At 39.2% G+C, this 25,409-nt stretch overlaps 1 pseudogene; it reads right to left on the reverse strand.

Annotated features, from left to right (window-relative positions):
• Nucleotides 1–272: 272 nt before the first annotated feature.
• Nucleotides 273–23,822, reverse strand: LOC122310036 (annotated as a pseudogene).
• Nucleotides 23,823–25,409: the final 1,587 nt, after the last annotated feature.

The following is a 25,409-nucleotide window of genomic DNA, read 5'->3' on the forward strand; positions in this document are numbered from 1 at the left end:
GGATTACGTAGAATTTACTTTAAAATTGTATCTGATATTACTCTAAGAGAAAATGAAACATGCCTTTCTCAAGATTTTGTTTCCACATGCTACATGTTAATGGCTCACCCAAACAATAATTATTCCATGCCATTGTTTGTGGGTAAATAAAAGAAAGATTTACAAAAATCTGAAAACGCCTGCATATCAAACCCATAGATATGGGCCACGAACAAACAAGCAAGCTATCACAACTCACAAGTGCGTTTAAAAGATGTGAAGTCAAAGTTGATTTATCTGTACTCTGTGTGTGTGTATTCTCGTACCAAACAAATAAAAATTGATGAAGGCATACAAAGGAATATAAAAAGAGAAGGAGATATTTAAGGCGTAACATAAATAACGCTCACATCCACTGATGATGAGACCCTTAAAGGTGCTTTACTGGCTGGCTTTGCCTCCACCATTGCAATCAAATAAGACTGATGAAAATATCATGTAAAGCTGCAAAACTAATTTACAAATTTCCCCGTCCAGTTTGGAATAATAATGTAAACCATGCATTTGGAGAATGGAAGCTATCTTAACCTGCAGCTACAGACAACTAATGGTGTCGATCAAAGCCCTTCAAAGAATCTTATATGGTCTTCAAATGTTTTCCCATGCCGAATTTTGGCCACCGAGCCATCTTCTTCAACCTACAAACAAGAAATACAATTCCCAATGGTTAGCTCTTTTAGAGTCTTTCTTTTTTTTTTTTTTTTTTGGGGGGGGGGGGGGGGGGGGGGGGGGGTTGGAGGGGTTGAAATAAAATATCTTGTAACCAGTCAATAGAGAAAAGAAGAGCTGGGATTCTCCAGGAAATTAGATTTATAATACGGGAGTTCATTGAGGCAAAAAATCTGAACATTTTAAGTTACTAAAAGCAGTAGAAGCCTGTTGTGAAAAACGATGACAATGAATTGAAATATAACACCGAATGAAAAAAACGATCACACACGCAATCACACACGACACAGGATGTACGTGGTTCGGCAAATTGCCTACGTCCACGGGAGCTGCAGAGGATTTTTATTATTGAGGAATCACACTATAAGATGGGTCACAACACTGTTCATCCACATTGTTTTCGTAGCTGCTCTGTTACAGACTTAAGAGGCAAAAATCAGATTTATAGTTCAAACGGCGGAATCCCTAAATCGTATGTTCGCTCGAGCGGCGTGTCGAGCGCGCGTCGAGCGAACTTCCCTTCCGCATCCCGCTCGAGCCCACTGTCGAGCTGACGTCGAGCGTTCGACTCTGCCTGATTTCGCTCGAGCGGCCAATGCCTCCGCTCGAGCGAACTCCTCCTGCTCGAGCTCACTGTCGAGCCAACATCGAGCGTTCGACTCTGCCTGACTTCGCTCGAGCGGCCAATGCCTCCGCTCGAGCGGTGTGGACCAGACTCCACAGCACTCAACAATTCTCCCACTTGGAGACTGGTACACTCGCTGTATCTCCGTCTTCCTCAAACATGATATCCTCCACCTCTGCAACTCACTGCTCCTGTCTTCATTCTAGAAGACCAACTGAAGTTGCGCACAACTTCAGTTTCTCAAGCGTAACACCCTTTGTCAACATATCAGCAGGGTTCTTGCTTCCACATATCTTTTCAAGTAACAACTGTCCGTCATCTAACAATGACCGTATGGAGTGATACCTGATCTGAATGTGTTTGGTCCTGGAATGGAATGCTGGATTCTTGGCAAGGAATATGGCACTCTGACTATCACTGTGGAGAGTGCCTTTCTGATTCTTCTTACCCAATTCTTCCAAGAAGCCTTGTAGCCATACCATCTCCTTTGCAGCCTCTGACACTGCAATATACTCAGCTTCTGTTGTAGACAAAGAAACTGTTTTCTGTAAATTTGAACCCCATGACACTGCAGTACCACCAAGTGTATAAACAAAGCCCGTGGTACTCTTTCTACTGTCAATATCTCCAGCTAAATCAGCGTCAACATAGCCCTGCACCTCCAAGCTCTCTCCAGAGAAACATAAACAGGTTTCTGAGGAACCCTTTAGGTACCTCAAAATCCACTTCACTGCTTCCCAATGTTGCTTTCCTGGGTTACTCATGTATCTACTCACAACTCCCACTGCATGGGCAATATCCGGTCTTGTACAAACCATAGCATACATAAGTGAACCAATGGCTGAGGCATAAGGAACCTTACTCATGTAATCTCGTTCCTCCTCTGACTCTGGTGACTGATTCTTGCTGAGTCTGAAGTGACTTCCCAAGGGTGTGCCAACTGGTTTGGCCTTGTCCATATTGAACCTGCTGAGTAATTTTTTCACATACTCAGCCTGTGAGAGTCTCAACGTACCTCTGACTCTGTCTTTGACAATTCTCATGCCAAGGATTTGCTTTGCAGCTCCCAAATCCTTCATTGCAAAGTGCTCTGACATCTGCTTCTTCAGATTATTGATCTCATCAATACTAGCCCCTGCAATAAGCATGTCATCCACATACAATAGCAAAATAATATAAGAATTGTCAAAATGCCTGACATAGCAACAGTGATCTGCCTGACATCTAATATACCCTGCACTGTGCATAAAGTTGTCAAATTTCTTGTACCACTGTCTAGGAGCTTGCTTCAGGCCATACAAGCTCTTCTTCAGCCTGCAAACTGAACCTTCCTTTCCCTGTACCACAAACCCCTCAGGCTGGTGCATGTAGATGTCTTCTTCAAGGTCTCCATGAAGAAAAGCTGTCTTCACATCTAACTGCTCAAGAAATAGATCTTCAGTGGCAACTATAGCCAGTACCATCCTGATAGTTGTGATCTTTACCACAGGAGAAAAGATCTCAGAGTAGTCAATACCCTGCTTCTGCTGAAAGCCTTTTACAACAAGTCTAGCCTTGTACCTCTTACTGCCATCATGCTCAGTTTTCACCCGGTACACCCACTTGTTGTGTAATGCCTTCTTCCCTGATGGAAGTTCTGTCAACTCCCATGTCTGATTCCCTAGCAAGGAATCCATCTCGTCTTTCATGGCCAGCTCCCACTTGCTAGAATTCTCATCTTGCAAGGTTTCTTCATAACTCTGCGGTTCTCCACTATCTGTCAACAGAATGTAATTCAAAGTAGGTGAGAAGCGCTGTGGGGGACGTATAGTCCTAACTGACCTGCGAACTGCAACTGTAGGAGTAGACGGTTCTGAAACTGCCTGCGGAATAATAGGAATGGGTGTACTGGACCCACTCTCCCCGTCACTCTCATCTCTACACTGCACTGTGACCTCTGGCAGGTCATCCAATCCTACAAACTCGGACTCCTGAGGAGCTACTGCAGGAACTGTACTCGACTTATCCTTGTACATCATTTTCTCATTGAAAATTACATTCCTGCTTCTTATGATTTTCCGACCCTGATCATCCCAGAAACGATAGCCAAATGCCTCGTCTCCATAGCCAATGAAATAGCATTTCTTTGACTTAGCCTCAAGCTTACTGCGAGCATCAGAATCAACAAGCACATAAGAAAGACAACCAAAGGTTTTAAGGTGAGAAAACTTAACCTCTTTCCCGCTCCAAACCTCCTCAGGCAATCCACAATCCAGTGGAACTGATGGCCCTCTGTTTATCAAATAAACGGCAGTGCTGACTGCATCTGCCCAGAAAGTGGGTGGTAGTCCAGCGTGCAACCTCATGCTTCTAGCACGCTCATTAATGGTCCTGTTCATACGCTCAGCAACTCCATTTTGCTGTGGTGTCCCAGGAATGGTCTTCTCCATTCTGATACCCTGAGCTGCACAGTACTCCTTGAACCCGCCATCAACATACTCACCACCATTGTCAGACCTCAAACACTTCAGTTTCAAGCATGTCTCTGTCTCAACCATGGCTTTCCAAGTTTTGAAAACATCAAATACTTCAGATTTATGTTTCAAAAAATAAATCCATACCTTTCTACTATGGTCATCAATGAACGTAACATAGTAGCGAGAACCTCCAAGAGATGCAACTGGAGAAGGACCCCACACATCTGTGTGCACAAGATCAAGTCTTCCTGTCTTTGGCGTCCTGCCACTTTTCAAGAAGCTGACCTTCTTTTGCTTCCCCATAACACAACTCTCACACATACCGAGATCAACTGTCTTCAGTTCTGGTAGCTTGCCTCTAGACAGAAGTTCCGTCATGCCCTTCTGACTCATATGGCCAAGCCTACAATGCCACAAATCTGCTGTGCTCTCTGCAACGGTAGTAGCAATAGTGTCAATTAAACCAGTAGTCATATAAAGTGTACCAGTTTTCTTACCCCGAGCTAGTACCAATGCCCCTTTTGTGACCTTCCAGGTGCTATCTGAGAACACCACTGAATGACCACACTCATCAAGCTGCCCAACAGAAATGAGGTTCTTCTTCAACTCAGGAATGTGCCTGACCTTTTGCAAGGTCCATTTGTTCTTGCCAGGGAGTGCAATGTCAATGTCTCCCATCCCCACTACGTTCAAAGCCTCACCATCAGCCAAATATACCTTCCCAAAATCACCTGCAACATAATTCCTCATTAGTTCCCGGTGGGAAGATGTATGGAAGGAAGCCCCTGAATCCAGTATCCAGTCATCAACTGGACTATGAACTGCAAGCAATAGTGCATCCTGTACTTCTTCAGTTACCACATTAGCACTATCATTCTCCGTCTTCTTGGGGTTTTTGCAGTTTTTCTTTATGTGACCAGCTTTGCCACAATTCCAGCAAGTTGCCTGCTGACCAGGCCTCGACTTGCTCTTGCCCCTATACTTTGATTTTGATCTTCCTCTGTTTGAATTCCTGTCATGTGATCTCCCTCGAGATTCAACATTCAGGGCTGAACTCAAACCCGAGGTCTCGCCTGAATCTTTCCTGCGCACCTCCTCAGCCAAAATCAAATCACGAATATCATCATACTTCAGTTTATTTTTACCAGCAGAATTACTAACAGCCATTCTCATGGCTTCCCAACTATTTGGCAATGAAGCCAATAGTATCAGTGCACGTATCTCATCATCAAATTCAATTTCAACAGACGACAATTGATTTGTGATAGTATTAAAATCATTCAGATGTTGTGCAACAGACGTACTATCTGCCATTTTCAAATTGAATAACTTTTTCATCAGATGTACCTTGTTATTCGCTGACGGCTTTTCATACATACCTGACAAAGCCGCCATGAGATCCGCCGTCGTCTTCTCCTTGATGACGTTGTGTGCAACGGATCTCGACAAGGTTAATCGAATAACCCCCAGAACCTGTCGATCCAACAGATTCCAACTAGCATCATCCATCTTTTCCGGTTGCTGCCCCAATAGTGGAAGATGGAGTTTCTTCCCATAGAGGTAGTCCTCTATCTGCATCCTCCAGTATCCAAAATCCGTGCCATCAAACTTCTCGATCCCCGATACCTTCAATTCATCTCCAGCCATCGTTTCTCCTCAGACCCGAACCTTGGCTCTTGATACCAATTGTTGTGAAAAACGATGACAATGAATTGAAATATAACACCGAATGAAAAAAACGATCACACACGCAATCACACACGACACAGGATGTACGTGGTTCGGCAAATTGCCTACGTCCACGGGAGCTGCAGAGGATTTTTATTATTGAGGAATCACACTACAAGATGGGTCACAACACTGTTCATCCACAGTATTTTCGTAGCTGCTCTGTTACAGACTTAAGAGGCAAAAATCAGATTTATAGTTCAAACGGCGGAATCCCTAAATCGTATGTTCGCTCGAGCGGCGTGTCGAGCGAGCGTCGAGCGAACTTCCCTTCCGCATCCCGCTCGAGCCCACTGTCGAGCTGACGTCGAGCGTTCGACTCTGCCTGATTTCGCTCGAGCGGCCAATGCCTCCGCTCGAGGGAACTCCTCCTGCTCGAGCTCACTGTCGAACCAACATCGAGCGTTCGACTCTGCCTGACTTCGCTCGAGCGGCCAATGCCTCCGCTCGAACGGTGTGGACCAGACTCCACAGCACTCAACAAAAGCCACCTCAAGAGTTAATTGATGGAACACTCAAGACTTTCCAGTATCATTTTGTACAGAATAGACGTGTGGTAGAAGAAACAGACGGCATAAAGTCAATTCCTTCATACCCAGTACTCTGGAGGGCGCATCTTCTCAAGTTGATGCCATGCTCATGCAATAAGCACCTGCATCATGAAAAACGAGACCGGCTCCCTGCAAAGTGAAACTCAATCAGAGAAAGTAAAATGGAATTCCCATGTTTTTTGGTTGACGTACAGCACAAGAACATTCAAACTTTGCACCCATAAGAAAAAGGCAACAAAATTATAGATATTAGAATCCAACAGGAGCCTAGACACTACCTTGGCCGGAGTTGGAAGTTCTCTATCCTTCCCCAGGAAATCTGCCGACTCACATACAGGGCCCACCACATCAAAGGTTGACATCTCAACACCTGGTGGTGCAGGAGAAACCAACTCTATGTGCTGCAACCAGATATTTACAAGTCAATTGTGATAAGAAAGGCAAAAACAAGTCTGATAAAAAAAATAATAATAATAAATAAATAAGAAAAACTAAGAAGAAGAAGAAGAAGAAGGCACAGGAACGTGGGATGTAGCAATGCTGATTAGTGAAATTAGTTTGAAATGAGGAAAACTACAAGAACATCTATTTCATAATATTATAGATCAGAATCAGCAATTTGAGTTTCAAATAGACTGAATACTTCACTGTTATATAGTTGTGAGATATGGCTACTGACTAACACGATATTTGGATCAAGTTTTTATTTTTTGATCGGTAAAATCTCACTTTTATGATTTTTGGATCAAGTACAGCGTGTTGAATTATTTTTTTCGAGCACTAAACCGAACGCATTTGATAACACACTTGAAATTTAAGAAAAAATCAAACAAACTGATACTGAGCTGATTATAGTGAGATGTCCATCATCTCCAATCGACGTTAAGGCAATTGACCCCGAGGGAAGTTAAGTACAATTGAATACTTACATGATAAGCGCCATAGAGGCTAGGACGGATAAGTTCTGCCATGCTGCCATCGATCACGACGAAGTTTTTTGTTCCATTAGTTTTAACCCCAGTTACCCGATTAACAATGCAGCAAGTATTTGCAATCACTGATCTCCCAGGCTAAATAATGAGAGTAAGATTTCGCGAAAGGACCAAGTCACGAACCTGCACCAACAACCAAGATTCTAAAAATGCATGTTAAGAGAGAATTTAAACAAATAAAAGTAGGAACTTTGCTAATTCTCATGGTAACTACAACACACTAGCTAGGAAACAAAGCCATATTTACCATGTCAACCACTTTAACACCAGCGAGGACTCTTTTCAAAAAATACCTGCCCAGACTCTGAAATAAAAGTAATGAAGAGAGTTCGCCTTCTCAAGTGAGAGAGGCTTTTAAAAAAAACCATTCTGTATCACATGTAGAAGATTTTGATGGCACAGAAATGATTAAATCAAAAGTTTGTTTTAAGAGGTAAACAAACTTACAATGCATAAAGGATGGAACCAGTGATCCACCTTCCACCCTTTGTTTATGGGGAGAAGAGATGCCATTTGGTCCAAGGACCATTCATGTCAAAATCAAATTATTTCTGCCAGGTATTGGATTTTCATGTAAATCACAAAAATTGATCTAAGGCTCATAGATGATTATGATGGTGGTAAAAATTAAAATCCCTTTTCCTTCGAAGCCTAACTGTGCGCTACATTCTTGTAATACGTGCAAATGTAAGAAACCTTTCTGCACTAATCATTCTAAGATAACTAATTTCGAGTGTCTAGTGTGCAGCTTAAACCATGTAGAATTCTGAGGATAAAAATTAGCATTTGATGCCTGAAACATGTCCGTGGTGGGGAGTAAATGCTACCCATGCACCAAGAACTCTCACTTTCTTCAAGGGAGTTATTCACAATGCAGACTTAATTTTCATACTTAACAAAAGAAAGAAAACAAGGATAGAGAGATATGATCCTCACAGTATCAATGAGATCTCTGGGTGTGGGGAGGACAGCACCAGAATGATAATAATCTATCCCAAGCCCACCTCCAATATTTAAGTAATCAATTTTGAATCCTTGAGCTCTGATCTGGTCAATGTAGTTGACCATAAGTACCGTTGCATCCCTGAATATGTCCACCTGAAATTTCTGATATTATAGAAAGAACAATACATGTTTACGCACTGAAAAAAACAGAAAAACCAAATGCAGGATATCTGAATTTGACAGACTCCCCACCCCACAACAAACAAAACAAAAAAAATAAATAAAAAGGAAAAAGAAACAGAGAATGAATCCAAGATCAATATTATATTTCTGCTGCAACTGCCCCTGACAAGTCAAAACAGCAACAGACAACCAAGCCACGCAAATAAAAACTGTACTGTATAAAGAGTTTTCGTCATGTGAATAGTAATATGTACAGCTATCATACATGAGCGTTACTCTTCCCAGACTCAACTTCAGCAGGTTCTAAATCACCTTCAATTATGGAAAACTTATACCAAAAGAAAAAAAGCACAATTACACGAGAGAAAATAGAGACAAACACAATGTAGTTGAAATACCTTCGTGATGGTGGAACCAAGATGGCAATGCGCTCCCACAAGCTTTAGCTCATTAGGATGTGCCTTGACACCGTCCAAGAACCATAGCAATTTCTCATTTCTAATGCCAAATTTGGAGTTTTTATTCCCAGTTGGCAACATAAGGATTAATAAGGTTATATCTCATGACAGCGTGCAACGCACCTCTCGGCGTTAACCATTGCTATGACAGCGGCTACAATTGCTTTTCTAGCATCCCTGTAATCATGCACCACTTACGTATATTCAATGCATGATCTTAGGATAGACAACTTTCCATATTTATACTGACAGCTACAATGTAAATAGCTTATATATATATATGTAATGTTGTGACATCCAATACATGAGAGTTTCCTTCATAAGTTATATTGTTTTATGGTATCAGAGCGTCATCTGTGACCTCTGTCAATGTCCCCCCTAATGGCCGGCTCTTCTCCCTTGTCCGTCAACCCAGCAAACATTCAAAGCTCAGTGATAGTGAAATTAACCAAAGGCAATTATTTCTTATGGAAAACTCAAGTCCTCCCGTACCTGCGTGGACAATGGCTTTTCAGGTTTGTGGATGGATCTAATCCTCCACCACTTATAACCATTCCCGATCCCACAACAACCACTTCTTTCAATACGACGGCAGAAATTCCAAACCCAAAATTCACCACCTGGTATCTTCAAGATCAAGTAGTACTTAGCACCTTGGTGTCTTCTTTGTCTGAAGGCATCCTTGCTCAAATGGTCGGCCTTACCACCTCCAGAGAAGTGTGGTTGTCACTAGAGAAAATGTTCACTGCGCATTCAACCGTCCGTGCTATCCAAACTCATCAATTCATGGCAACAACTAAGAAAGGTAATTAGTCTATCTCTGAATATTTTCAGAAAATGAAGTCTTTTGCAGATACCTTAGCTGCCATTGGACAACCTCTGCTTGATCAAGAGTTCATAGCGTATCTACTGGGTGGTCTTTTGCAGATACCATATCTGACTGCACCTTCTTCTGCATCTGATACAAACTGGTACCCCGACACTGGCTCAACAAATCATCTCACACATGATCTCCAAAATCTCAACCTTCATGCTGAACCTTACGTTGGCAATGATCAAATACAAGTAGGAGATGGGGCAGGTTTGCACATTCAACACATTGGTTCTACCACTCTGGATACTTCTACTCGTTCTTTCTCTTTATCCAATTTATTACATGTGCCTACCATTAAGAAAAATCTCCTTTCTATATGGTAATTCACCGACGAGAATAACGTGTTTATTGAGTTTCATTCCTCTTATTTTTTGGTGAAGGACGAAGCCACGGGGACAACACTTCTACGCGGCAACACTAAAGATGGCTTATACACTTTTCCAACCCCCTCACACTCCTCTCCTCAGACCAATTACTATCAGCGTGCTCCTCTTGACGTCTGGCATTGTCGTATGGGACATCCCTCATACGCCACCGTTTGTCAACTCGTCTCAAAATTTTCTCTCCCAGTTTCAACAAATAAAAATTCCAGTGTTTGCCCCGCTTGTCAACAAGGGAAAAGTCATCGACTTCCTTTTTCTCCTTCGACGTCTATTTCTCAAATGCCTCTTGAATTAATATTTTCTGATGTATGGGGTCCTTCCCCAATTTTATCATCAAATGGAAATAAATATTATGTTTCATTTGTTGATAATTTCAGTAAATATACATGGCTTTTTCCCATTTCTCAGAAATCCAATGTCATGAAAATTTTTATTTCTTTTCAAAAGCTTGTTGAACGTCAGTTTAATTGCAAAATCAAATCTATCCAAACGGATTGGGGCAGTGAGTTTCGCTCCTTACATACTTTTTTTGCCACTGTTGGAATTCAACATCGCGTGACTTGTCCACACACTTCCGAACAAAATGGCTCAGTTGAAAGGAAACATCGCTATATCGTCGAAACCGGTCTTTCTCTTCTATCTCATAGTAGTGTTCCTCACCTCTACTGGGATGATGCGTTTCTTACCGCCGCGTACCTTATTAATCGTCTTCCCGCGTCTCCTCTTGGAATTTCTCCACATGAAAAATTACATAAACAAGCACCCGATTTTTCCTCTTTCAAAATTTTCGGTTGTGCGTGCTTTCCTTTCCTTTGTCCTTTCAACAAACACAAACTTGATTTTTGATCTAAACTCCGTGTTTTCCTTGGCTATAGTAATCTTCATCAAGGTTATAAATGTCTTGATCTCACTTCCGGTCGCATTTTTGTCTCTCGCCATGTGATATTTGACGAAGCTTCTTTTCCGTTTCGTACTCCTCCTCCATCGCCTGCCGCTTCGTCTGCACCTCACTCTACAACCTCTCTTCTCCCTTTCATCTTCCCTCCAACCGACAAAGACGCACTCTTATCTCAGACTGCTTCCCTTCATGCGTCCTCTCCTTCAACCGAATCCCTTCCGTCACTCCCATCTGAATCAACACCGTCTAGACTCTCCACTCCTCCTACCGACTTCCTATAGCCCTCCTCTGCCTCTCCCCTGCCATCTGATAGTGCTGCTGCCAAAGAACTCCCTCCACTTCGTACTCACCCCATGAGGACTCGAGCTCAGAATAATATTGTCAAAGCTAAAGTCCCTACAGATGGCACGATTCGGTATCCTCTTCCTCGGGCTTTTCTCACTTTTGGCTTTGTTCCTAAAGCACCCACGTGCTACTCCGGGGCATGCAAATTTCGTGAGTGGCGTGTTGCCATGGATGCTGAATTTTCAACTCTAATGAAACAAGGCACCTGGTCTCTTGTACCCGTGCAACCTGGAATGAATGTCGTCGGCTCTATGTGGGTTTTCAAAACCAAACATAAATCCGATGGAACTCTCAAACAGCGTAAAGCTCGGTTAGTCGCCAAGGGATATCATCAGCAACAAGGCATTGATTTTGCCTATACCTTCAGCCCAGTGGTTAAACCCACTACCATCCGGTTGGTCCTCACCATTGCTGTCTCTCAAAACTGGTCCATCCGACAGATTGATATTCAAAATGCATTCCTTCATAGGACTTTATCTGAAGAAGTTTACATGAGCCAATCTCACGACTACATTCATCCCAGCTTTCCTCATCACGTTTACCGACTCCACAAAGCCCTCTATGGGCTGAAACAAGCTCCAAGGGCCTGGTATTCTCGACATCATGACCATCTCTGCACTCTTGGTTTTCAGAACTCTGCCTCGGAAAACTCTCTCTTTATTTCTCGGCATGGCTCAGTCACTACATTTGTGTTGGTTTACGTCGATGACATCTTAATTACTGGCTCTAGTCCCTCTGCAATTAACGCTCTTATTTCTGCTCTCAGCCTTGAATTTGCAGTAAAAGATGTTGGAGGATTAAGCTACTTCCTGGGAATAGAAGCTCTGCTTGTTGTCGATGGACTTATTTTGTCTCAAAGCCGTTACATTACCAACTTGTTGCACTGAACAAATATTCATGAAGCCAAGCTCATTTCCTCGCCTATGAACTCCTCTCAGAAGTTGTCGTTACTTTCTAGTTCTCCTTGCTCTGATCCCTCCCTATATCGGAGTGTAGTTGGTGCGCTACAATATTTGTCGCTAACACGTCCGGACATTTCCTTTGCAGTGAACAAAACTTGTTAGATCATGCACAACCCAACCGAAGAGCACTGGACAGCAGTCAAGCGAATTTTGAGGTACCTCAAATTTACAGTTGATTTTGGCTTGTTAATTCGTCCGACTACTTCAACCCTACTATCCATCTACTCGGACGCCGACTGGGCGGGCTGTTCTGACGATTGTAAATCTACATCTGGATTTTGCATCTTCTTGGGTCACAATCTTATATCCTGGAATTCCAAAAAGCAACCGACAGTCGCTCGTTCCAGCACCGAAGCCGAATATCGAGCCATCGCCCATGCCACGACTAAATCTCTTTGGCTTATTTCATTGCTCCGAGAGCTAGGTGTCTTTCTTCCACAGCAACCGGTTCTATGGTGTGACAACATCGGCGACACCTATCTCACTGCCAACCCCGTCTTCCATGCACGTACTAAGCATGTCGAAATTGATTATCATTTTGTGCGAGAAAAGGTTCAACAAAAATCACTTGACGTCAAGTTCATTTCTAGTAAAGACCAGTTAGCTGATGGGCTAACCAAACCACTTGTTTCCACTCGGTTCTCTTTCCTACGAGACAGGCTCAATGTTTGTTCCTCCACGTTGTGCTTGAAGGGGCGTAATAAGGATATATCTCATGACAGCGTGCAACGCACCTCTCGGCCTTAACCATTGCTGGACAGCGGCTACAATTGCTTTTCTAGCATCCCTGTAATCATGCACCACTTACGTATATTCAGTGCATGATCTTAGGATAGACAACTTTTCATATTTATACTGACAGCTACAATGTAAATAGCTTATATATATGTAATGTTGTGACATCCAATACATGAGAGTTTCCTTCATAAGTTAAATTGTTTTAAGGATGGACCTTGAAAAGAATAGACACGTCACTAACATAAAGTTCAGTACAAACAAAGTAGACCATTGTGAAAAAAATGTGGAACCGACAGAGTGAGGTGGTGCAATTGCGGTAGTTCAGACAAAAGAGTAGTGGTTAATGAGATATTTGCTCAAGATGTATATCAAGTGCTTTGGTAGAATGTTTGAAAGAAAACTTTTCTATTGAACCATCTGTTTTTCCACTTCGGTCTGCCGTGACTTTGCAATGCTTTTATAGATAGCTACAATAGCTAACAATTTTCCATGAGCTCAGGATTGATGGACACTTGTCCTATTAGAAATGGTTTCTGTACAGGGGATACTCTATTGATCTTCTGAAAAGCCTTGCTGTCATTTGTTCAGCATGCCACGATGTTGGTGGAGTCCTCTGCTCTGCAGGCCGTGGTATTAGTGGAGACACTTTTTGATTTGGCTGGGTCGTGGTCTGCTTTTACAGTGGACAGTTTTTCTTTAGTGAAAAAGGTTTCTGCTGGGACATGCCTTGCCAAGGTGATTTCCTTAACAGTGGTGATTAGTATATACTGCCTTTTTAAAAAAAAATAAATAAATAAATAAAAAACAACTTCATCTACTATTAGAAATATGAAAGTATTTGTATAGACAACATTTACAAACTAAAACATCACAGTTGGGTCTTTCCCACTATGAAAATCTAACAAGGATGGAGGGATTACAATGAAGGAAATGTTTTCAAATATAAACTTGAAGGCAGCCCACTACGCAATAGAATGCGCATATCGATTTTCATTTCGATGTATTTTCCTAAGCTCCCAATTTTGAAATCCTTTTAGAGCAACCTTCATATCTTGAATGATTGGTTGTGCAGTCCAATCTGGGATATACTTCTGATCTTTGACAGCTTTTAATGTGTTTAGTGAGTCTCTTGCAATCAATAATTTCTGAATTTGGCGCTCCTTTGCTTCTTGGATTCCTATTAGCATTGTTATAGCCTCACCCTGATTAGGATTTGTGTTGCAAATGTGCTTTGTAATCACAAAGATAATGGAACCATCTGGTGCTCTACAGATAGCTGCTAATGTACTTTCTTTTTTTCTGATCGCAACACCAAAGGTAAGAATGCAATGATCCACCGGGAGAGGCTCTAATGAATTGCTGGGATTAATTTGATTATTGCCTCAAGCATCACAATGTTCTTTAAATATTCTTTTGGTGGAAGAAACAAATTCAGGTAAATCAGGATTTAAAACTTCATGAAGGACCTTGTTTCTAAGGAACCATATACTATCCATAGCCAAAACAGCAAAAATCTGGAAGTGATGTTCATCTTCTTTTGGAATTCCTATTGTGTTAACTGTGACGCCCCCAAATTCCGTTTGGGATTGGACGGACATTTGAAGCGTCGAGACATGCAACACAAGGTTACCTGCCCCCGTTCATGACATATAAGATGCAATAATCCTAACATGCATCTAACATTATGCAATATTCGCAGCGGATAATTTTTTTCTTTAGCAATACTATGCACCAAATTAAAATATCCCAAATACTTAAAATATACTTCATATATAAAGATACATTGAATAACTAAGATCACAGAACTATTCCAAAATAGTTATGATCTAAAAGTACTGGAGATGCAACTCCATCGTACAAGTAGTAATTTAACTACTATATTAACCTTAACGACGCACCGTCGTTCAGTCGACTGTATCTAGTTGGTCAGCTCCTGATCTTCCTTCAGGTCCTGTAACAAGATCTACCATTCGGGGGGAATAGTAGTTGGGACTACCACAGTGAGATTTGATTACAAATCTCAGCAAGTTAACAAAAAACTTCCATACAGACTAATGATGCATGTATGACAGTAAAAGCATAAATGCATAATCAAATTCATAAGTAATTAAAGTATAACTTAGCGTACAATATAGCATAATTGACATAGCTTAAATTGAATCATGAACTAAACTTGACTTGACATGAATTTGATCTGAAACTTGACTTAGCATGAACTTGCTCTGAAACTTGAATTAACATGAAAAATACATACTCCATAGTTGTTGTGGCCCCATGTATTCTACGTGTAAATACATACTCCACAGTTGTTGTGGCCCCATGTATTGTACGTGTAAATACATACTCCACAGTTGTTGTGGCCCCATGTATTCTACACAAACTTGACTTAACATTAAAAATACATACTCCACAGTTGTTGTGGCCCCATGTATTCTACGTGTAAATACATACTCCACAGTTGTTGTGGCCCCATGTATTCTACACAAACTTGACTTAACATTAAAAATACATACTCCACAGTTGTTGTGGCCCCATGTATTGTACGTGTAAATACATACTCCACAGTTGTTGTGGCCCCATGTATTCTACACAAACTTGACTTAACATTAAAAATACATACTCCACAGTTGTTGTGGCCCCATGTATTCTACATAAAGTTGACTTGAACATAACTTGAAATACATGACCAACTTGAGAGAGAAACATTTCGTAACATGGCATAACATATAATAAACAACATATTTAACATGACATACTTGCAACAATGAATATTACATGACTTGACATACATGTAATAGATGACATACTTAGCATGACGTACTTGTAAGGTACATTAATACATAACAGAATATATTATGTAACAGATAAAAATTTATGACAGAATAAATTCTGTATAATAGACAATTACGTGATAACTTGGCATGGCATGACATATATGATAACAAACATACATACACTGTAGTTCCTTTACTTAGCACACATACACAGTAGACTGCTAGTAAGTTAAAAGCTAACTTACCTCGATCTCCGCGTTTCTTATAAAACTTCAAGTGTGATCACGAGGAACTGTAATTAGTAATTCTAAAAGTTAGAACTAAATCACTAATAATTTGAAATATGGAAAATACTAACTTAAAGAGTAAAATTTTTATTTTACTCTCTACATGTGGAAAAATGACTGTTTTACCCATAACTTAAGGATTTTGCATACTAACTCTAAAAGTTTCTAAAATTTACATTCCTCATGTAAATTTTATCCTAAACTTAAATATCAACTCAGAAAAATTTAAAACAAAACACAACTATGAAGAACACACTATGGTTGAAACATCCATAGGCCATTTCCCTTTATTTTTGTTGCAATTCCTTCCAACTTCAAAACTCATGCTTAAACCAAAATTTTGCAACAAACATCTTCCAATCCTAAGTTCAAAACCATACTTAAAACATCCATTTAGAAAAAGCTAATAATCAACACCAAACTTTTTTTGTAAAAAGATCCAAGCACTTGAATCACAAGTTTTGACATTAAATCAAAACATCTCCAAGAGTTTCAAAAAATCAAATCTTACTTCTAACATATTCATAATATCGTCCTAACATCAACCATGCTTTAAATCATCAAACCAAAGTCACCAAAATCACAAAATAACATTTGGAGTTTTTGGTTTTACACTTAATCCAAAAACAGAAACTTTTTCCTCAACTAGTTTTGATAAATATCTTGATCTATGACTTATAAATATATGATCTTCAAACCAAACCATCACATGGTTTAAAAAGATGTTCTAAAACATATATAAGCTTCTAATTCAAGATCACATGGTTAGAAATTAACCAAAACATAAATTTAGCCAAGAATATCCACACTTTGGCTTGTTTGAATATCTCTTTGCATAAAATTTCATATCTTTGAAACTAACATCAAATATCTTCAAAATAATAATATAACATGTATATAAGATACTTAGGATCCTCCAATAAAATTATTAAAGTCATTAGAATAGGTTTAGACCACCAAAGAGTTAAACTTTCTCAAAACAGAAACTGTTTTTCTTCTTCCAGTTTCTAAGTTTCTAAATCTAAGTAAATCTTTCATCAAAACCTTTAATCATGCAAAAATCCTCAACCAATAGTCACATATACATGTTAACAATACTCCATAAAAATTTCGGACCAATATCTATCCATTAGCTTGGTCAAAAACTCCAAACTATAACATATTCTCCAGTTTATCTCCCAGAATGACCTTTCTATAGTTTATACAATATTTGACTGACCAAATGATCTTCAAATGGGGCAAATAAGATATCCATGTAAACTAGACTCAAAAAGGAACAACTTATATGAAGGAGACTTTATGATAAAACACTTACAACAGCTTCGAAATGGGCGTGCAAAAGACCTCCTAAAAGCTGTCCGAGAGAGAGTGTTTGATAATCTTTTATTGGAAGGTGTAATTAGATAATTTCGTGGGGAGAGGTGGCTGGAGATAACTATGGATGAGATATGGAAGAGATGAGGCTGGAGTTGAGAGTTAAGTGTAGTTTTCTCCTACCCAAAATATCTATAAAAGATTATCTCATAATATTTTATCTAATAATATCTATAAAAATCAACTCAAAATATTTTTACCCAATAATATTCATGAAAATTACCTCAAGATATTTCTTTTTATCCAATAATATCTACAGTTTTAAACAGACGTTTTGACCGAAAATATGAAAAAATGTTATTGCGCCATAAGACTTTAAATAACCCTCCGAGTCTAATGGCACAAACCATAATACATTTTGACACTTCTAACTATCTCCAATAATCAAAAACACACTTCTGATACCATAGTAAATAATAACACTAACTATGTAATTAGACAAAAACCTATATGATTAATGGATTCGTGAAAACTTATGGGGTTTCCACGAGGTTCTTAAAGTTAACAGAAATTTCACAATTGAATTTCTAGCGGGCTGTTACATTAACTGGGTTCAGAATACACTTAATCCACTTGTTTGTGTAATCTTGGGCATAATAGGAAATATTCAATGGCCAGGGAGAGTGTCGCCACAAAATTCTTGTGAAACTACAATTCAAAAAGAGGTGAGATTGGGTTTCTTCTCCTATGTTACAAACCGGACATTCAATATCTTCAGGATTCATTCGGACTAAATTCTTTATTCTGTGTCGTGTTGGGATGATGTTGTTTAAGATTTTCCAACATAATAACTTAAGCCTATCCTGAATCTTTAACTTCCACAATTTTTTCCACATTTCTTCTTGAGTATTATTATTATCTATTCTATCCTGAATGTGGGAAATGCTAATGTTAGCATAGGCTGATTTAACACTAAACACACCAGATTTATGATGAATCTAGACAGGTTTATCAAGAATATTTTGAAAGTCATATTGAGCAAGAGGAATCTTTTCAATCTCTCCAATAGTATTTTGTTGGAAGAGGGCTTGTAGTAGGATGGTGTTCCATCTTCTAGGTTCTTCCATTGTTAATTCCGATACTCGAAGAGAAAGATCTATTGGAACATTTGTGTCCTTTGGAGTTGGTTTAAAATTTAAGTTGTTTGGAATCCAAGGATCAATCCAAACCCTGGTATCAACCCCATTGTTTATTTGGTAACAAAGCCCTTTTTTTAGGAATTCCTTTTGTTTGAGGATACCCTTCCAAATTCATGAGTTAGTAGGCTTTTGATTTGTATTGAAGAAGGATGATTTGTTTAGATACTTTCCAATATGAAATTTTCGCCAGATGGCATTTTCTCCTATAAGTATCTTCCAACCAATTTTTGTGAGTAAAACTTGATTAAAATCAGATATCCTTCTGATAGCCAGACCACCCATATATTTTGATCTACAAATAGAATTCTAGGATTTGAGTGTGAGATTATGAGATTTTCCATCAGGAAAACCCCACCAAAATCTCATGAAGGCACGATCTAAATTGCTAGCTATACCTCTTGGAATGGTAATTGTTGACATAATGTAAGAGGGCATAGCACTAGCAACAGCTTTAATAAGGGTGGTGCGTCCGGCTTGAGAGAGTAATTTTGCTTTCCAACCCTCTAATTTTTGAAAAAAATTTTGTTGAATTTCTTGGAAGTGGATTTTTTTCCACCCATTGAGTGATAAGGGTAGACCTAAGTATTTGATGTTTGGAGAAGCATTCTTTAGATCAAAAATAGATTTTACACATTGTTTTTTGCGAAGAACTATATTGTCACTAAACTTTATTGATGATTTACTGACATGGACTTTTTGACTAGACCAAGAAGAGTATGTCTCAAGACAATTTTTGAAACTATTTGCATTGGACTAACTTGCAATTCCAAAAAGGATGAGGTCATCAACAAAGAGAAGATGCGAGATAGGGAGATTGTTTCTGCTAATAGAGATGTCTTTAATGTTCCCACAATTTTCTTCTTAGGCAATGAGTCGAGAGAGCACTTCGGTCCCTAGAATAAATAGGAAAGGCGATAGAGGATCGCCTTGCCTCAGGCCCCTACTAGGTTTTATAAAACCTTTTGGAGTGCCATTGAAAATGACAGAATAGGATACCGTAGTGATACATTCTTTTATCTAATTGACCCAAACTCCATTAAACCCAAGGCTTTCCATTATTCTAATAATAAAACCACATTCCATGAAATCAAATGCCTTTTCCATATCTATCTTAATTGTCATACTTCCATTGTTTCCTTTTTTCCTTTTCAAGAAATGGAAGATCTCCTGAGCTAGAATTGTGTTTTCCTAAATTGTTCTACCAGTAACAAAAGCAGTTTGAAAAATGTGAGATGATTTTTGGAAGAATTTTCTTTAGCATGTTCGCCAATATTTTTGCTATCACTTTATAGCATACATTTGAAAGACTAATAGGCTTAAATTGGTGGACATTGTTGAGACTATTTGTCTTTGGTATAAGAGCAATGTGAGTATGATTAACTTCTTTAAGAAGTTTGCCACTCATAAAGAAATTGCGAACCGCTTTGATAAAATCATCTTTAACAATTTCTCAATAATGCTTATAAAAGAGACCAGTATAACCATCTGGTCTAGGAGCTTTTTTGGAAGGGGTCTGACGAAGAGTTTTGAGTATCTCATCCTCGGAAGGGATTTCACAAAGGAACATATTTTCTTGTTCAATGACTTTTTCAGGAAAGAGAGACTCAAGATCAGGACTTGAAATTGGATTAGAGGTTGTATACACAACTTTGAAATGATCCAAGAAAGAATTTTGAATGACATTCGGATCCTCAGTCCAATTGTTTTGACTAAGTTTTAGACAGTCAATGGTATTTCAACGTCTTCTCACAGTGGTTGAAAGGTGAAATAATTTGGTGTTCAGGTCCGTGGTGGTTAACCATTGTACTCTAGATTTTTGTTTCCAATGGATCTCTTCTCTTTTGAGTAATTCATTCAGTTTTGCTTTAAGATCTTCCTCTATTGCCATAGTAAAGGGATCTGGATCTTTTTCTTGGATATCCAAAAGGGCTTTGTTGGTTTCACTAATTGAGGATTGAATGTGCCCAAAGTGAGTCCTATTCCAGCTTTTCAAAGCATGTTGAACCATTTTGAGTTTTTTAAGCAAGATGTAGCTCGGATTCCCAATGAAATGACTATTCCAAGCATTTTGGACAATCATTTGACTAGTGTGATCCCTAGTCCAAAATTCTTCAAATTTGAAATTTGAACTGAGGCCTCCTTTCCCTTGTGTTGAGCACAATAGGAGAATGATCAGATGCACTTAAAGGGAGATGCTGGAGGGAAGAATTTGGGAACAAAGTCAACCATTGATGATTTGCAAGACCTCTATCCAAAATTTCTCTGATGTCTCTTGTACCTTTCCTATTATTTGTCTAGGTATATTTGGGTCCATGATATCCTAGATCAATCATGCCACTTTTATTCATGTACTCCATTAGACCATAGTGACTAGAGGAACTAGCAAAAGGGCGACCTCCAAATTTCTCATTTTGGCTTAGAATAAAATTAAAGTCCCCTATATCAATTCTAGGTCCTTCAAAGTTTGATCCATTTACCGTTAATCTGTTCCAAAAAGCTTATTTTTTACTATTTTGAGCAGATGAATAAACAAAATTAATCAACCAAGGTGTGTGTACAGGATCCGAATACATAAGCATGGTGATTATATTACAATGAACATAAACTGGTTTCACATCAAGTCCATCCACCCATATTACCAAAAGGCCCCCCCATTTATCATTGGAAGGAGCATATACATGATTTACAGTAGAGAAACCTAATCTACGTACTATATTATACACATCCGATCTACACAAAATCGTCTCCATCAAGAAGACTAAATCAGGCTTTTGGTTCCTGATTATGCCCTTTAAACTTCTAATTGCACTGGGTCGGGCAAGGCCCCTGCAATTCCAATATAAGATTTTCATTTTTTTCCCTGGTGGCAGTTTTGGCCCTACCACGGCAGCCTCATCATCAAATGAAACATTTTGGGAAAGTTGTATGTTACCCGTTTTCAGTTCATCTCTCTAGTACGGAGTAAATCGAAGCCTTTTTGACCTTTTGCATACCATTTTGTCTCTTCTTTCTCCAGGAATCGCTTCTGATGCAAATATGTTGTGATCAGCTCCATCCTCCAAGTCTTCTCCTTCTCCCACAGTAGTGAAATCCTTCCTGACTAGAGTTTTCTCTGAGTTAATCCTAGCTTGGGGAGGAGGGGTTATGGGTTTGAAACTTTCAGTGAATGAGAGTTTGTGTGCTGATAGGAACACAGACGGCTGGGTTTCGATAAACTGGTTTGAAGATGAAGGGTTTTGGATAATTTTTTTAGAAACGACGTGAGCTAGCTGATGGAATGGATTGCTTGTTTGTGTTTTATCTTGAAATTGACTGGTTTGATATGACAAGTTGAAGATATCTGGAGATTTGTTGACCTCTGTTGGGTTGCTAAGCGGGTGGGCTGGTCTGGAAGCTATGACATTAAAGCATGTGGCTTCTGTGTTGGGTCGAAGTGAGCAAAATTGAGCTTCCTAAGGGGCTCACTAGCAAAGAGACCGTGGAGCTTTTGTTTGGGCTTTGTAAATTCTCGAATTGAGATAATATTTGTTGAAAAAGGCTTTTGTACATTTCTTTGTATTGATAGGCTTTAAAGGACCTTATCTGTTTTTAAAAAATGGAGGCGCCTTGTATGTCGTTGGATCAACTTTATTTATCTCAAAGGACTGGATCATTTCTGCATCCTGTATTATTTGCTTAGTAGATGAAGCATCAAACAAGACCAACCGTATAAATTGGAGCGAATTAAATCTTGAACATGAAACTGATGTAGCTTTGCAGCTATCGGCCCATGTTCTAGTTGGAAGAATCATCTCATCAAGGCCGCTTAGTAAACCTGCTCTTCATGCAACTATAAAGTCAGCATGAAGCTTTTCGCTTGGGCTTAACATAGAAGATTTGGACATCAATATGTTTCTTTTCACTTTCTCATTTGAGCAGGAAAAGCAAAGGGTCTTAGAACAAAGACCATGGAATATAAAAGGTTTTCATACGGTCGTTGTTAGCTGGCCACCTGGTTTAAGCTTTATTGAAGTGAATACAAAGATGTTTGCCTTTTGGGTGCAGATACACGGTCTTCCTCTGAAATATATGACAAATAATAATGTAGCAAAAATTGGTTCAAAGATTGGAAACCTCACTCAAATTGAAAAGGCAGTAAATCCTGGTATTTTGTTTTGTCTGTACATGCGCATACAAGTAAAAATTAATGTGGAGAAACCGCTGCCTGAAGGCTTCCCTCTGATGCGTAAACGTAGACCAGCTACATGAGTTACTTTAAAATATGAAAGAGTATCAGGGTTTTGTTATTGTTGTGGATGCCTTGGTCATCTTCAACAGGTGTGTCCCTCTTTTCAAATAAAAATGGAAGTATCAAATTATGGGCCATGGATGCGTGCAGAAAGTCAAGCTAGTAGACGGTCTATTTTCGAGCAAAAATTGTCTAAGTATAAAAATGAAAATATTGCAGAAACAAAAATTTTATTTCGGTTGATACCGGGTAAAGGGAAGGAATCAACAACCCAACAAAAAGTTCTATCATCAGAAGGTTCTTCATCAGCCCAACATCTGTGGCAGTTTAAACAAGATGATCAAAACAGTAATATCTCAGATGTCCATGGAAGCCTGGTGTGCATGGCTCTCAGCGAGCTGGAAGTAGAAACACGTGGCAAAGAATTAACAAGGGAGACAATTATGAAAGATCCAACTTCGGGAATTACTCATACTCATTAGTATGTACTACCTTGCTTCAATAGTATAGATGACTAAGTATGAAGCAAACGGAAAATAAAACACGTTTCAAATCAAATGCATCAAGGTCACTCCTATAAGAGATAATTATTTCAAGAATAAGTGGTGGACTAAGGACTGATTCAAACTTCTGAAACCCAAAGTGTTCCCAAGGTGCAAACGACCATCTAATGTATGGAATTCGCTGAGGTCCTAAATGAACCAGTCAATTGGCAAAGATTTTAATGTAGTCAATTTCAAGTCTATAAAAGGTGTTCGTGTTCTCTTTACTTACAATAGAAGTTCGACGTAGAAAATGACCAAAAAAATATGAAGAATAATCTGGCTACAACATACCTGAGAGTCCACGTCTGATTTAATCCGTAGCAAAATATTAACCTTCTTGCCCGCTATTCTTGTAGCTGATACAATATTCTCCAAGTCAAATTCACTATTCACTAGTCCAGCCGTGGGCTATGCACCATCTTTGCCCATCATGGGCTTTGCATGCCACAGCCACCATAGGGCATTTTATCCATTTTGTTTGTTTTATTTATTTGCTTTAATTATTTAAATCAATAATTTGCTAGGGACCTTTTGGAAATTTCTAATTTGTAAGCTTTATAAATAGGACCCTTAATCATTTCATTTGCATCTTTTGAACATTTGACATAATGCCTTCTGTGGCTGGCCATTGTGCCTAGTATTCTCTATTTGGTGCTTAGCACTTGAGTTTATTGGGGTGTAATTAGTGAATCCCCAAGGAGAAGGATCACATCTTGTAATTTGTGAATATGTGTGATTTTATTTATCTTTATTTATCATTTGAGGTTTACTTTCAATTTTTGTGCAATTCGTGAATCAATGTTGATTGGTTATCTTTTGTTCTTTGGAGTTTATATTTGTTATTGTTGTGGAGTGTTGTTGATTGGAGGGGCATTGTGCTTTTCGGATTTGTTATTGAAATTCTTCAAGTTCTTCTTGTGTTCATGTATTTTCTTGTATGTTCATAAGTTTTCATTGAAGTTTCTTGAAGTTTTCTATTTGCTAAACACACCATTTAGCCAACCCTAGCCTCACCACCTTCCATACACACCCACACCACTTTCCATAGCTGACCATCAATCACAACCCTAATTACCATATTGAGCCATTCGGCCGTAGCTTAATTGGCTTGATCGAAACCCTACTTCCCATATGACCCCCACCTTATCTTTCTATATGTTATTTAATTAGTCATTATCCCTTAATTGACTCAATCAAATCTCATTCACAACCAAATCAAATCCAACCATATCCTTTATCCTTATATTCGGCCAACCCATTCCAAATTGGAATTCAAATTCCAATCCCAATAATTTAGGAGATCACCATCCACCTAAGCCCTAGCCGAATCCCATCACTACCCTTGGCCGAAACATACATCTAACCCTAGTCTCATTCACCCATCTTCCAACCCTAAATCATTCAAGTGGCGCCTAACACTCAAGAGAGACCTTGTCGTGACCCATTATCAGCATACTTGAGATCTCCATAGCCCATACACCACCATTATTCTCACCCTTAAGCACTAGTCACCATTCAACAAAGCTTCCATATTAGGCTAAACTTGATCAAGATCAAGCATAGGAGTCCATTCGGTCAATCAAGGAGCAATAAGAAGATGATAGACTCCTTAGTGTGTGAGGGCTTGACCGAGATCCCCAATAGAGAGGTTTTGGGGCGAGTTTGAGATGTAAGATTGGGGGAAACGAGGTTTGGTGAAGAGCGAATTTGTTGTGGGTTTTAGGGAGGGATGTGGAGTGAGAGGAAAAACTTGCGGTGGCCATGGACGAAGAAGACAACATTGACAAAACGACAAAAGGTCTTAGGGTGTTTTTGTCTTATTCATGATTGTTTTATTAGAAAATTGTACGGTATCACGAATGAATGTTTTTAGATGTTGGGTTTTGTTCCTTTACTTTTGTCCCACATGGGTTGAGAGTGAAGGAAGAGCAAGGCCTATAAAAGGAGGTTAATCCTCCTTTATAAAGTGTACCAATCAAATACTTATTTAGTAACTTTTGACTCTAGTTAAATTCATCTATTGTCCTTTTTTTTTTTGTAAAATGGGAAGATGTGTTAGTTAAAGTTTTACTAGTGGGAAAAACTTTGTGGGTGTATTTGGGATGAGGAAAAAATTGTGTGATTGTAACAATTTTTTACATAGTAAATTTTCTTCTCTAGTCTTGTAGTTTTTCTCCAATTGAGGAGTTTTCTGGATAAAGTTTTATGTTATTATT

This window comes from Carya illinoinensis, chromosome 5, assembly GCF_018687715.1.
Source record: "Carya illinoinensis cultivar Pawnee chromosome 5, C.illinoinensisPawnee_v1, whole genome shotgun sequence".
Classification (NCBI taxonomy): domain Eukaryota; kingdom Viridiplantae; phylum Streptophyta; class Magnoliopsida; order Fagales; family Juglandaceae; genus Carya; species Carya illinoinensis.